Source organism: Pteronotus mesoamericanus, unplaced genomic scaffold, assembly GCF_021234165.1.
Source record: "Pteronotus mesoamericanus isolate MK-2021 breed Mesoamerican mustached bat unplaced genomic scaffold, CSHL_Meso_final contig_90, whole genome shotgun sequence".
In the NCBI taxonomy this organism is placed as follows: domain Eukaryota; kingdom Metazoa; phylum Chordata; class Mammalia; order Chiroptera; family Mormoopidae; genus Pteronotus; species Pteronotus mesoamericanus.
In genome coordinates, this window is record NW_026555277.1 from 15,206,434 (window position 1) to 15,219,454 (window position 13,021).

The following is a 13,021-nucleotide window of genomic DNA, read 5'->3' on the forward strand; positions in this document are numbered from 1 at the left end:
TAATGAACTGAGTTCTTTGAGCATCCTGATAACCAGTGTTTTGAACTCTGCATCTGGTAGCTTGCTTATTTCCATGTCACTGGTGAATTCTGTCCACTTTTTAGTTGGGTTGCTTGTTTTTTTAATGTTGAGCTTTGAGGATTCTTCATATATCCCTACACTGTCAAGCACAAGGCAAAGCCAGGCTGACAGACTCTGCTTGTAAAAGAAAATGAACCTTTTTGAGACTCAGTTTACTGCTAACAGAGAGTATAAAGGTGAGTAGTCAAAAGTGTCAGTTTTTTGCGGCCTTTGCACAGGGTGACAGTGAAACAAGGAGACCAGGTGACTGCAAGAACATTAATGGGACTCTCTTGCTGAGCTCAGGGCGTGTTGCTACTAAGCAGCTTTATAGCTGCAGGTGTGCCTTGAGGATGGCGAGGCCAAAAGCCTCAGACCCAATCAGGGCTCTTAAACAGTAAGAGAACGTCTCTGACAACCTCCTTGGTAGACGGAGAAGCTAGGGAAACATTGCCTTGTGGTAGCCTCGCAAATCTCCCATGCTGTCGCGTCCCAGGAGGGCCAAAGGCGGCATCGAGCCTTTTCATTCTCTTAACAGTGTGTTTTGTAAAGCAAAACTTTTTAATTTGGATGAATTCCAATTCCTTAATTTTTTTTCTTTTATGGATCATGCACTTGGTATTTTATCTAAGAACTCTTTGACCGAACCCCCAGTCCTAAAGTTTTCCTCCAATGTTTTATTTTAATAACTTTATATTGTACATTGTTCCTTTAGATCTATGTTCCACTTAGTAATTTTTACTAGGTGTGAGATGTATGTTGAGGTTCATTTTTTCTGCATATAGTTGTCTAATTCTTCGAATACCATTTGTTGGAAAGAGTATCCTTTTCTAAAATATTCAATTGCTTTTACATATTTGTAAAAATCGAATGACTGTATTTCTCAATTTGCATATTTGAACCAGTCTTACATTTTCATGTTTGTGTGGCCCTAGTTCTGGACTCTGTTGCATTTCATTGATCTATGTATCTCCCCTTTGCCAACACTGCACTACCTCGAATGGTGAGAATGGATATCCTGGTTTGTTCCTGACCTTAGGGGGAAAGTAGTCAGGCTTTCACATTAATTTTGACTTTTTTAAAGTATATTTTTGTAGATGATCTTTTTCAGGTTTAGGAGGTTGCATTCTATTCCTAATTTGATGGGGTTTTTTTTTTTAATCATTAATGGATAATGAATTTTGTCAAATGCCTTTTGCATCAGTTGATATAATCATGTGCTTTTCCTTCTTTGAACTATTAAGATTACAGATTACATTGATTATATCTTTAATATCAAATCGACCTTTCATTCTTGGGATAAATCCCACTTGATCTCTGTGTATTATAATGTTTACATATAGCTTGGTTTAATTGGATAACAGTTTATCGGGAATTTTCGCATCCATGTGCATAAGGAACATCGGCTGTAATTTTCTTTTCTTTCAGTCCTTGCCTGGTTTTATTAACAGGGTAATGGTGACCTAATTTTATGAGTTGAGGATTATTTCTCACTTTTCCTCAGTGCCATTGATTTGTTGGGGAAAAAAAAAACCCTAGTCATTTGTTTTGTAGAATGTCCAACATTATTGACTTGCCTGATTGATTTCTCATGGCAATTTCTAATTTCTCATGGTGATTTCTAATTTATTCCTTTAGTCACTGTGTTTCCTATAAATTAATAGAGCTAGAGGCTTGATTAGATTCAGGTTCATTGATTGATTGATTGATTGACTACCTTCCCAGTAAACTTAGTAAGTGGTTAATTATTGTAAAAGATGACTTTCTAATATTTTAACTCCTTTTGTATTTATTAACTTTCATAAAGAAGAACTATCATCAACTTTCTGGTTAATCTCTGTCTGACGGGCTCTCTGAGGAATCAGAAGCTGAGACACAAGAGTGCAAGAGGTTTATTGAGAGGTAACACCTATGAAAATTGAAAAGGGAAGGAAGGCATATTGGGCAATATGGGACAACCGAAGCCTGAGGCCATGAAGCAGGAGAGACGGTCTTGCCCAATGCAATGAGGGCCTCTGGAGTAAAGACTGGCCATTGGAGAAGTCCCCCATTTGGTAGAAATGGCCAGTCCCTGCGTCCTCTGCCCAGCTTAGTTGTCTGTGGATGGCCTGGAAAGAGGTGGCCTCAGCTCAAAATCTAATGTGGATCCTAAATGTGCTAACAGCAGGAGGGGCAGCTAACTGCATGTCTTACAACCAATTGGAAAGGTCTTTCTTGAAGGGAGTTCTGGGAGTGATACCTCCATGGCGGCCATATCCTGAAATATAATTGGTAAATGAAAAGCAGAATAAATTCCTGATTTTTTTTTCTTTCATCAGTTTTTAGTGTAATGAGGGGGTGTCCTAGAAACCTCCAATGGTAATGAAACTCTTAGTATTAATAAGGACTTGTGTATCTTGGAAATTTGATGTATTTTAAATAATTGCTGTCATTTTTTTCTTTTTGATGCATAAATTGCTTCCTCTTAGGCCAGTTGAAGTCCCTTCAAATTTGTTCTTACATTTTTTTCCTTTTTATTATAGAAAATGTCAAACATTTATAAAAATACAGAGACTGATATAATGAGCCGTCATGTATATATACATCACCCAGCTTTGACAATTATCAATTCATGACTCATATTTAGTCATATATTTCCCCATGTTCCCCCTATATTCATGGATTATTTTAAGGCAAATACCAGACATCATGTAATCCTTTGTCATTTTGACATGACCTGTTCTTTATAATAGAGTCCTTGCTCTCCAGTGCAACAAAATTTCCCATACCCATCATGAACAATTTTGGCCCTACTGCTGAAATCAGACATTTTTCCAAAGATCCCTACTTTATATTAGTGGGAATCTTCTAGTTTCAAGCTACTACCAAATTTATTTATTTTTTGCTTTACATTTTATTTCATAAAATCTTTCTTGAAATTATTTTTATTACTAAAAATCATATTTTTTTTCAGTCTTTTTCTCAAGTCTAAACTCACCAGTAGTTTATCGTAACGCATCCCAAGAGAAGTTACATTTCATTTTACAATAGATTATATTAGATATTTTTCCTGTTGCAAGAAACAGAAAATAGAAATCAAATCTGGCTTTAAAATACGAAGAAAGGGTTCACAAAACTGGATAGCTCAGATTAGGGCAGAGTGAAAGTTAGTCGACTAAACAGCTTTGCTTTGTCAATAACAATCCATTTTACAAATTGCTTTCTATGTCTGTGCTCTACCTCTTACAGTGTGGGCCTACTTCTAAAATTGGATCATGGGATGGGCTTTTGTGTTCATGTCTAGAGTAAGAGAATGCATTTTTGCCCCGTATGTGAGGTATAAGTGCTGAAATTCACTCTCATGGGACTAGTATTTGTTACACACCCACCTGTGAACCACTGATTGTGTGTGAAGAAGTAGAATGTATTAATTGGCTTAAGCCAGTTAGGGCCCACTTTGGGGCATGCACGTAGGAGCAGATTCACTCACAGCACATGAGCTGCGTAGAGGGCTGGTACTAGCATGAAAATCAAGAAAATATTAGGAAAGGGGAATTATGGAAAAGAAACCAAATTAGCAGCTAAAAATATCTGCCATAAAAACTACACACTAGATCTCGGTTGTTAGTGTTAGTGTGCCTGGAGATTGTCACATCTCAAATGAGACAGTCTCATCTGTTGATGCCATTAAAAAAAAATTACATGACTTTTATAGTAGAGTTTAAATACTCATTTGTGCACATAGTTAGCATTTTCTAATTCCCTTGTAATTGGGCAGGACTGTTTGAATAGTCCTTCCCAAAGGATTTTAGATGGAAGTGATGTATTTTATCCTATGGCAGTGATTACAGAACTGCTGTGGAAGCAACTTACGATCAAAGCATGGAATACAGATCCAGCAGATGGAAGACAAGTGCTCTGAAAAGTTGCCTGGACCCGCAACAAACTCTGTGGGATAGAATTAAACTTTTTTAATGTTAAGTCACTGTGACTTTGTGGTTATTTGTTACTGCATCATAACCTGGATCACTCATGACCAATACAACTTTCATATGTTCTTACACATGGTATGTAATTGAGGAAATAGAACTGGTGTTACAACATATATGTAACACCTTCAGTGACCTCAAAAAATTGCCGTATGTTCACATTTCATATGAAATATATCAAAATGTTGGGATACCTTTTCAATTGTAGTGATTTCTGACCAGTAGTTCTGGATATGCCTGTTTAGTGTAAAGATTTACGAAATTAAAGTTTCAAAAACAACACTTTCATCACTCCACTTATGCAAGAATCTTCAGTGGTTCCACTAATACCTACAGAATTAACTTTACATTCCTTCCCTACTTAGACCTGCGTCAAATCTTTCCATATTTTTGTCCTGAACTACCTTTGCCTACCTTTGCAGACTTACGCACCATTATCCTTTCTAATTACATCAATGTCTTCTGCATTCTTAACAAAGCAACAGAGCCTGAAGAAAAGGGAATGTAGTTCAAGAAACCTCTTTTAGCTGTTTCTTTTGACCTCCTTGCTCCCCAAACCAGCTTGTTACATTGAGCTGTTTTAGACATTTTGCTTTGGAAACTGGTGAAGAACATTGCCTAATCATTATCTATTCTCCTTTTTCCCCTTAATAATAGTCTCTATATTATTGGAGATTGACAATGTGTTCAACTTTAGCTGTATTTCTTGGTCTCCCTGTATCTAGATTTGTCCATACAATAAAGTTATGGAATTGTTGAGAGAACCTTCAAGGGAAGCAGCTTAAAGGCTGTTAGCCATTTTTTTCCTTTTTCTACCTCCTGCCTGGGAAGTGGATATGATGGTTGGAGCTCCAGTGACCATATGGGACTATGAAGTTACTTTGAGGATGGAGGCAGAAGAGACTAATAAAACGGAGCCTGTGTTCCTGGTGACCTTGTAGAGCTGTTTATCTATCAGCTCTGGGCTGTCTATCTCTAAACTTTCTTTTTAAAAAAAAAACAAAACATGTTATTAAATTTTAAGATATGCCAGTATTGGTATATTATTAAGGAAAAGCCCATTGGCAATAAAACTGAATCAATGCTTTGTTATTACATCAACAATGAAGTCATTCTGATTTTGGAAATGTTAAATTGTGAAAAATAATGTGTCTTAGAATTAATAAAATAACTTATAAGAGAGATAATTATAATGATGGTTTTTATGCCATCATTATTTGGGCTTTAAGTTACATCTCACGCAGACTATCTGCATCCTAACTGATGCAAACTAGTTTTTAATTTTTCTGCCTGCCTAGGTTCTGGACCTAAAACTCATTGAGATTACTGAGTCAGCCTTCATCAGAGAGCTCTTGTTTTAAAAGTTAGCTTTGTTGAAATAGAATCCTCACACAATGACATGTACCTGTGTTAAGTATACATTTTGATGTTTTGACAAATGTCCGCGCCCATTGGACTTCCATCATGATCAAGATACAGTGTTCCCATCACTCTCGCATTCATCCCACTCAATTCCCCCCGCCCCAGGCCTAAGCCACTGCTCATCTGTTTTCTGTCATTCTAAGTTAGATTTGTCCTTTGCAGAGCTTTCTATAAATGGAATTATACAATATTTACTCTTTTTCATGTCTGGCTTCTTTCAGGATACTGTTTGTGACTCATTTATGTTATCTTGTGTATCAATAATTTATTTCTTTTTATTTCTGAGTAGTATTCCGTTTTAAGGATGTACCACAATTTGTTTATTTTTATTTATTGATTTAGTTTCATGTAGTCCCATTTATTTATTTTTGTTTTTATTTTTAAAGTATATTTTATTTGTTTATTTTTTTAACCATAGCAGGTGTGTATCTAGGCTTGTCTTCAGTTTGGGGCTATTGTGAATAAATATGCATACACAGGGAGTCATTTTTGATTCCCCTATAGCCATAGGCCAATTCTAACCACTTCTGTATTCTGCCCTAGCTCTCAAGATCCTATACTCTTGCTACCTACCTCTGCCCTTTGTCTGCTTCTTGCTAAATCTATCCCAAATAGTAATTGCCACCATTAGCCCTCCTGCTTCTCCTATTGCCCTTTCTAAACACGATCATAAAAAGAAGGAATTAAATATGCTAGAACATGACAGTGGAGGATGGTCGTCCTGGGCATGGAAATATAGAGGAATAAACAGTACAGGCTTTCAAGCTAGCTTTCTAGTCCATGAGAGTTTAGCAAGGAAAGAATTCTGGCTTTGGAGCTAGGTAAGTTTGCCTTTAAGTCCAAGATTGGCCACTTATTAATGTGAGAATATAGAATACAATATTTAACTTCATTTTTGTTTAATTCTGGAAACTGAATATAACACTCACTTTGCAAAATGTGAGAATTAAATGCATACATTCATCCAAAAAAATATATGTTGACAACTTAAATATACCAGACCCTCTCCTGGGCTCTGGAGACACAGCAGGAAGCAAAACAGCAAAAAGGCCTGACTTCATGGAGTTTACATTCTAGCCTAGAGAGACAAGAGAACAAAAACAAAAGAATCAAAATCTGTGTTATGTTAGATGGTGATAAATGCAAGCAGGAGAACAGAGCAGGAGAGGGGGACAGAAAATGCCGTACTTGTAACCTCTCCCTGGTTGTGAGCTGTTTAAGACTAGGGTGTGAGCTTTCTCCTGTTATCGCTGGCATTTATCACAATGTCAGCTGTATATTCAGTGCCACACAGGTGTTTCCTGAATGAAAGGACTGAATAAAAACAGTGCTGAGGAAAGAAGTTTATCTCATGAAATCATTGTAATGTAGCTTACCTGGACACTTTTATAGGCTTCCAGACAGGTACTAATTATGTCAGCAAAAATGGTGCCCTTTCCTTCTCTTTGTTCCTGCTCGCTCGCTCTCTCTCTCTCTCTCTCTCTCTTTTTTTTAATCCTCACCAGGGAACTTTTATTTTTAGAACTTTTATTTTTCATTGCATTTTAGAGAGAGATAGGGAAAGGGAGAGAGAGAAACACTGATATGAGAGAGAACTATGGGTTTGTTGCTTTCTCATACCACTCCAGCTGGGGTGGAGCCTGCAACTTGGGTATGTGCCCTGATTGGGAATCGAACCCCCAACTTTTGGGTCTGTGGGATGATGCTCCAAACAACTGAGCAACACTAGCCAGGGCCCTGCTGGTTCTTTTATGTCTCCTAGCCACTATTATATTTTTCTTGGAAATCAGAATGCTTTTAATGTACCTTCTGAATAGTGACATAGCTTTGATTTTAAAAATTCACTATATGCATATTTCAGGCTTTTGCTGAATAATAAATGTAGAAAACAGTTTGAAAAATGGTTCAGTTATGTCACATTTTGTATTAAGGAGTTTTGGTATTCTGTAGTGTCTGAAAAACTGGCATTCTTTCCAACTCTCCCCCCCCCTACTATTTTTAAAGTATCATAAACCAAATATAAAAGGAATGAGACAATTTTATTTGTATGATGGCTTAGTACACTAAAATTTTTATTTAAGGTCTGCAAATTTGGTAGACTGCTGGACTGACTATAAAAGAATTCGCCTAGAGTATTGTAAATAGTCTACCTCCTAGTAGGGGTTGTTTGATGAACTGGATAATGTCTGTAAAATTGCCTTCTGAATTATTGTGTAATTACAAAGCTTAATACCTATATCATTCACTATTAATTCCATGAGGGCAGGAACTTTGCTTATTGCTGTTATCTCCTGTACCAATCATAAACATTTGGTAAATTTATGAATATTTGTTTTAGTAATTGGTAATTATTTCTTAGGAGTAAACTGGATCCTCAAGTGATTTGCTGGCACTACAACTCCTTCATGTTAAAATCTGAATTTCTGTTATTCAAGATTTACTCAAGCTAGTTGACATATTTTCCAGCCCAAAATATGATATAAACAAGTTCTACTCAAACTCAAAGATACCGTGTCCTGACTATATATGCCTTCCCTCCTTCTCTGCCTAAGGTCTTTTAAAATACCCAGCTCAAGTAAGAAAATCTTCCTTTGAAGTATCTCAACACAAGCTTAGTTGACTTCTCAGACTGTTAATTAAAAAAAACAAACAAACCACAATGCATTTTAATGTCTTAATAATTTTTGCACTCTGTTCCCAAGGACTGACTATGACAGCCCTTTGAATATGCTAAATATCCAATAAATATTTGTTGTCTTACTTTTCACAACACGCCATTCACTTATGATTTTTATTCTAATGAAGGTAAATCAATTTCCTACAACTCTTCCTTTATCCGAAATGAAGGTACAATTGTTTTGATCAATTATTAAAACACATTCTCTCCCATAAATGCAGCTTGTTATAAAAATTATTTCAATAAAGTCACAATCTGCCTGAAAGACCAGTAACAAGCTAGTTATTTTCCAATTCCAGTAATCTATGTCATGTATTATGCTTTGTTGTAATTCTAATTACTTGGATTTTCCCTCCCTTTCCCTGCCGCCTCCCCGCCCCCAGGATCTTATCCAATTAATAAGGTTGAAATGACGACAGTTGTCTTTCTGGATCTAATATTCTATTGCGCTTCATCCCCTGAATCATTCCATGGCTAAATTAAGTGCTTAGGAAAGCCTGTAATTCATCATCCAAAGTGTATTTAGTGCTGAGAGTTTTTTGTTTGTTTTTGTCTTGTTTTTTTAAAATTGAGTTTGTGGCTAGGGAAATGCTGGTTGCAGTTTAGTAGGGAGTGGAGCACTGGGCCAGGTGCAAAACTCTGAGACACGTTTTTATTTGTCCCTGGCCAACTATCTCCACATAAAACTCCGTTTATTTGCGCTACTGCAGAACGGTGTTAACTCCAACGCCATTCAAACTAGCTTTGTACAGATTTCAAAACGCTTGAATTGGGGGCTCCTGATTTTTACCATTACACGACCCAACTGGATCCAAGGTAGCTTTGTCACCCGATTCCAGGGTCCCTTGGGGGTCGTACAGAATTATGACTTTAGGGTTGAACGCACAGCCCAAATAAAAGCAAATGCACGGAGACACGTAAACTTGGCACCTATGACAAAGCTTTGTTAAAACTTGCCACTCAGGCGGCGGGGAGGAATAGTCAGGACGTCAAGCAGCCTCACTTTTCCCAGCGCTTTGTTTCCGTTGTCACGGTGGTACAAAAATAGCGAAGCAGGGGCGGGAAATCACGGAGGCGCGTTTTTGTTGTGTGTGTATATTTCTCCCGGCTGGCACGGAAAAAGGGAAAGGAGGAAGCCGGGGAGACGTGAAACGCTCCCCGAAGGAGCCGCCGCGCCTCTGCAGCGGTGTTCGGGCGTCGGACTCCAACCACTTCCAGAACGCTTTTGTAGGCCCCGCCTCGGCCGGGGTTTCCCCACCACCCGCGCTCATTTGCATGGCGCTGCCCCTCCCCCGCTGCCATTGGCCTGCGCCGCGCCCCGCCCACTGCCCCTCCACCACGGCAGGGTTCTGTTCCCCGAGCCGCCCCGAGGTGCTGGCTGCGGGCGGACTGTTAAACCGCGGCGGCGGCGGCGGCAGCCGGGACAGGAACGGGGCGCGCTCTGGAGACGAGTCAGCAGCGCCCCGGGTGGGGGAGGCGGGCGGGCAGCTAGAGATCACTTCAGCAGCCCCCACCACGGCCGGACCAAAGGTGCGGCGGCGGAGGGGAGCCAGGGCGCCCCAGCAGGCGAGTGGCCGGCGTCGCAGCGGCGGGCTAAGTGGGGGTGGGTCTCCTCTGCTGGGGTCGGGGGCAGCGCGGGGAGGAAAGGGCGGAGAGGACCGCTGGCTGGATTGCGGGCCAAGCGACCGACCGGTAGCTCTCTTGCCCCTCGAATCCTCTGGGCTGCGCGACTCTGGGTCCCGCACAGGATTGTGCTCTAGGGCAGGGGTCGGACCGCAGCCAGATTTAAACGGCTAAACCTAACAGCCTTGGCAGTAGCTCAGGGGAGGGGAGGAAAGGGGTGGAGGGAGAAGTTGGGGGCGGACCTAGGAGCAGTCACGTGGGGAAGGGGAGGGGCTTGGCAGGCCTTCCTTTTGTTTTGGCTAGCGCGTGCGCAGAAGGCCGAACACGTGGCCTTCTGGACCCGCCTCTTGCTTGGGTTGCGGAGCTTCTGCGGGTGCAGTTGTGGCAAACGCTGTTTAGGGTGATTCCGTGATAGCTGGCACTTAGGCTAGTTGTGACTCTTGTTTTATTTCTTTCACACTTTATTCCAGGGAAACGTTGGTTTGGTCTTTCGAATTAGATGGGGGTGGAGGTGGGGAATGTAGAGAATTACTGAGGAATGATGTTTGTAAGTTTGTGTCGCTTCTCGGTGTGCAGAAGGGACCGACGTTGATGGAAAATTTGAGGCTCTCCCCAGTTTCGTAGTAAGAACTACGAGGCTATGTCCGGGTCAGTAAAGAAACCACTGGAAAGGAAGACGATAGATAGTTTTACATCGAAGAGGGAAGGCTCTGGATGGACGTTTGTGTGATGTTTTCTTACTCCGAGAAAATTAGTGTTGGGTTTGTTCCTTGTCTGGCGTGGGAGATGATTTCTATTTCTTTTTTTTTTTAAGTCGTGGGAAGCACATTCCTTTTGCTTTCCCCAAACTTTGGTCAGCTGGCGAGATTTAAGAGGATAGCTTTGTTGCGTCTTTCGTTAATCGGTTTGCTTAACTTCGTGCCGAGTTTTGGTCAGCAGGAATGTTTTAAAAAATGCAGGAAGGGGCAGATTAACAAAAACCTGAGCGAGATATTTACCAGTACTGCAGACAAGACCAGCAGTGTTTTTTTTTGACTAGGAAAAAGTGGCTCTAAAAATAATATTGGAGAAAAATCTGCAGTTCTGGATTGTAGATTGCTTGAGAAAGAGGCTTAGCAGTGAGTGGTCTCTGCTGTTTCCAGTTCTTACTAGCTGCTTCCATGGGCAAGTCCCAACATCTCTGATCTCTGTTTTCTCTTGTAAATAGTTTCATAGCGTTGTCCCTGCGTTAAGAGATCGTTATAAAATCAAATGCCTTAGTAGTAATGATTTATGATCTTTACCAACACTACAAATAAAAAAAATTGCTACGTAATACGGTTTTATAACAAAACTCACTGGTTTTTTTTTTTAATAAGCCAGCATACTGGAAAAATATAAACACTGAATCATGAAATAGGATATATTTGGATATCTTCAAAATCTGTTGTAACTGTTATCTTTGATCTCCCTCATTTTCCACTTACTTGTTCAGATCAGTGTCAAGGGTGCCATCATTTCCTCATAGTTTTAATCTAGATTGTCATTACTTCTTTTTCCCAGCCCTTGGGGAGAATTTTTTTCTTTTTTTTAATACATGAAATTTCTCTTAATCCGGGCCAGTTCTTTCACATTGATTTCTTTTTTCTTTTTTTACTTTCTTTGGGTGTGACGTGCCTTTTGAAACGTAATTGCTCGAAATTTTATTACAAAATAATTTGAAAAATCAAGATGAGTGCGAGTAAAAATAAAAATTGTATTTCTCTTTAAATATTTTCCTATGCATTTTGTGTTTTTCCTAGAAATAGGAGCCTGCAGCATATTTATCTAATTTTACCTCATAAACATCCCCATGTCATTAAATAGTCTTTGGAAAAATTATTTTTGCCTGCTTAGCATTACATCATGTAACTATCATATTTAAATTTGTTATTGGCAGATGTTTGGGATGTTTCTAACGTTTTGCCAGTGTAACTTTCATTAATAGGCCTTTTACATAAATCTCTGAAAAAAATTTTTCCTTCCGATTTGTAAAGGAAGAATTCCTGGCTGGGGGCGGCGCGGGGCGGGGGGGGGGGTGTGGAGAAAGAGAGGGTGTGTGTATGTGTGTGTGTTGGCTCTTGTAGCGTCATCAAATGACTTTCCAGAATGTTACTCATACTCATCTAGTCTATGACCAGGCCTCACATTACAGCTTTGTTCATAATTTGTTAGCATTAAAATGAAAACCTTGCTTTAATTTGTATAACTTTTTTTTTTTTTTTTACTTAATGTCTGTGATATATTTATTTTCCTAATTTGCTGTAAGCTGCTTGAGGGAGAGGAATATATTTCATATTTGATATGCTGCAAATCACATAGTAGGTACTTGATAAATACTTGCCAGTTGTCTATTAATATTTACCTTTTTGACATCTTGAAACCCAGGAAATTTTTTTTTTGTCTTAATTTATGAGGACATTTTTGGCAATATACTATGTATTATCAGTTATTTCATTGATCCATTACTTTTAAGTATCCATTCTTGTGTGTATGTGTGTGGTCAGAGGGCACTGATCTTACCACAGTTGCCTACTAAAAGGTCCAATGACTTTCCATTGTGCAACTGTTGCATTATCTAAGAGCTCCATCCACCTTTGATACCATTTATCATGGTAACTTAGATTATTTCATTTCCTTTATTCATCTATCTTGTACAGAATTCACTGACAAATTTCACTTCAATTGTTCTTTCACTCGTAGCCTTTTCTGTCTTTAAAAAAAATGCCTATTATCCAAAGTTTCTGTTTTATTATTCAGATTGTTCTCAGTAACCCACCAGTTATTGCCTATAACATCTTTTACTGCCTTTAGTCTACCATGTAAAACTTCTGTCATATGTAATTTTTATTTATAATAATTTTCATTTATTTAGTTAGTTATCTCCATGCCCTTTTACATTTGTCTATGCAGTATTAGGTGGTAGTTGAAGGAGGAGAAAGCTGTTTCCTTCAGGTTTTAGAATTGTTTTGGGATTGTTTATTGATTAGATTTGTCAGGTTATAAACAGCAAGGAATGGTTCTGCTTTCAACAGAAGTGACAGCTATTAGGTAATTAGCAACCGATTTACTGACTTTTAAGTATGTCATCACTTACACTTCTGTCCTTAAAATCCTTACTGTATTATAGGACTATAATGGATGACCCTGAGCCATCACTACAATCTGACATTACTTTTAATGTGTTTCATTTAGAAAGGCAAGGAAGGTAGCTATATCATTTCCAAAAAAAATTTATATTTTTCTTCCTTTT

General features: G+C 38.9%; 1 protein-coding gene across 4 annotated transcripts in view; it reads left to right on the forward strand.

The window, feature by feature from the left end:
• The first annotated feature begins 9,496 nt into the window (after nt 1-9,496).
• The window catches only part of KANSL1L (KAT8 regulatory NSL complex subunit 1 like), a 112,730-nt gene continuing 109,205 nt past the window's right edge, over nt 9,497-13,021 (forward strand). For 3 of the 4 annotated variants that reach the window (XM_054585700.1, XM_054585698.1, XM_054585701.1), the window contains exon 1: nt 9,497-9,693. The gene's annotated coding sequence lies outside the window, so the exon portion shown is untranslated. The remainder of the gene's footprint in view (nt 9,694-13,021) is intronic. The other variant, XM_054585699.1, reaches the window with a different exon arrangement.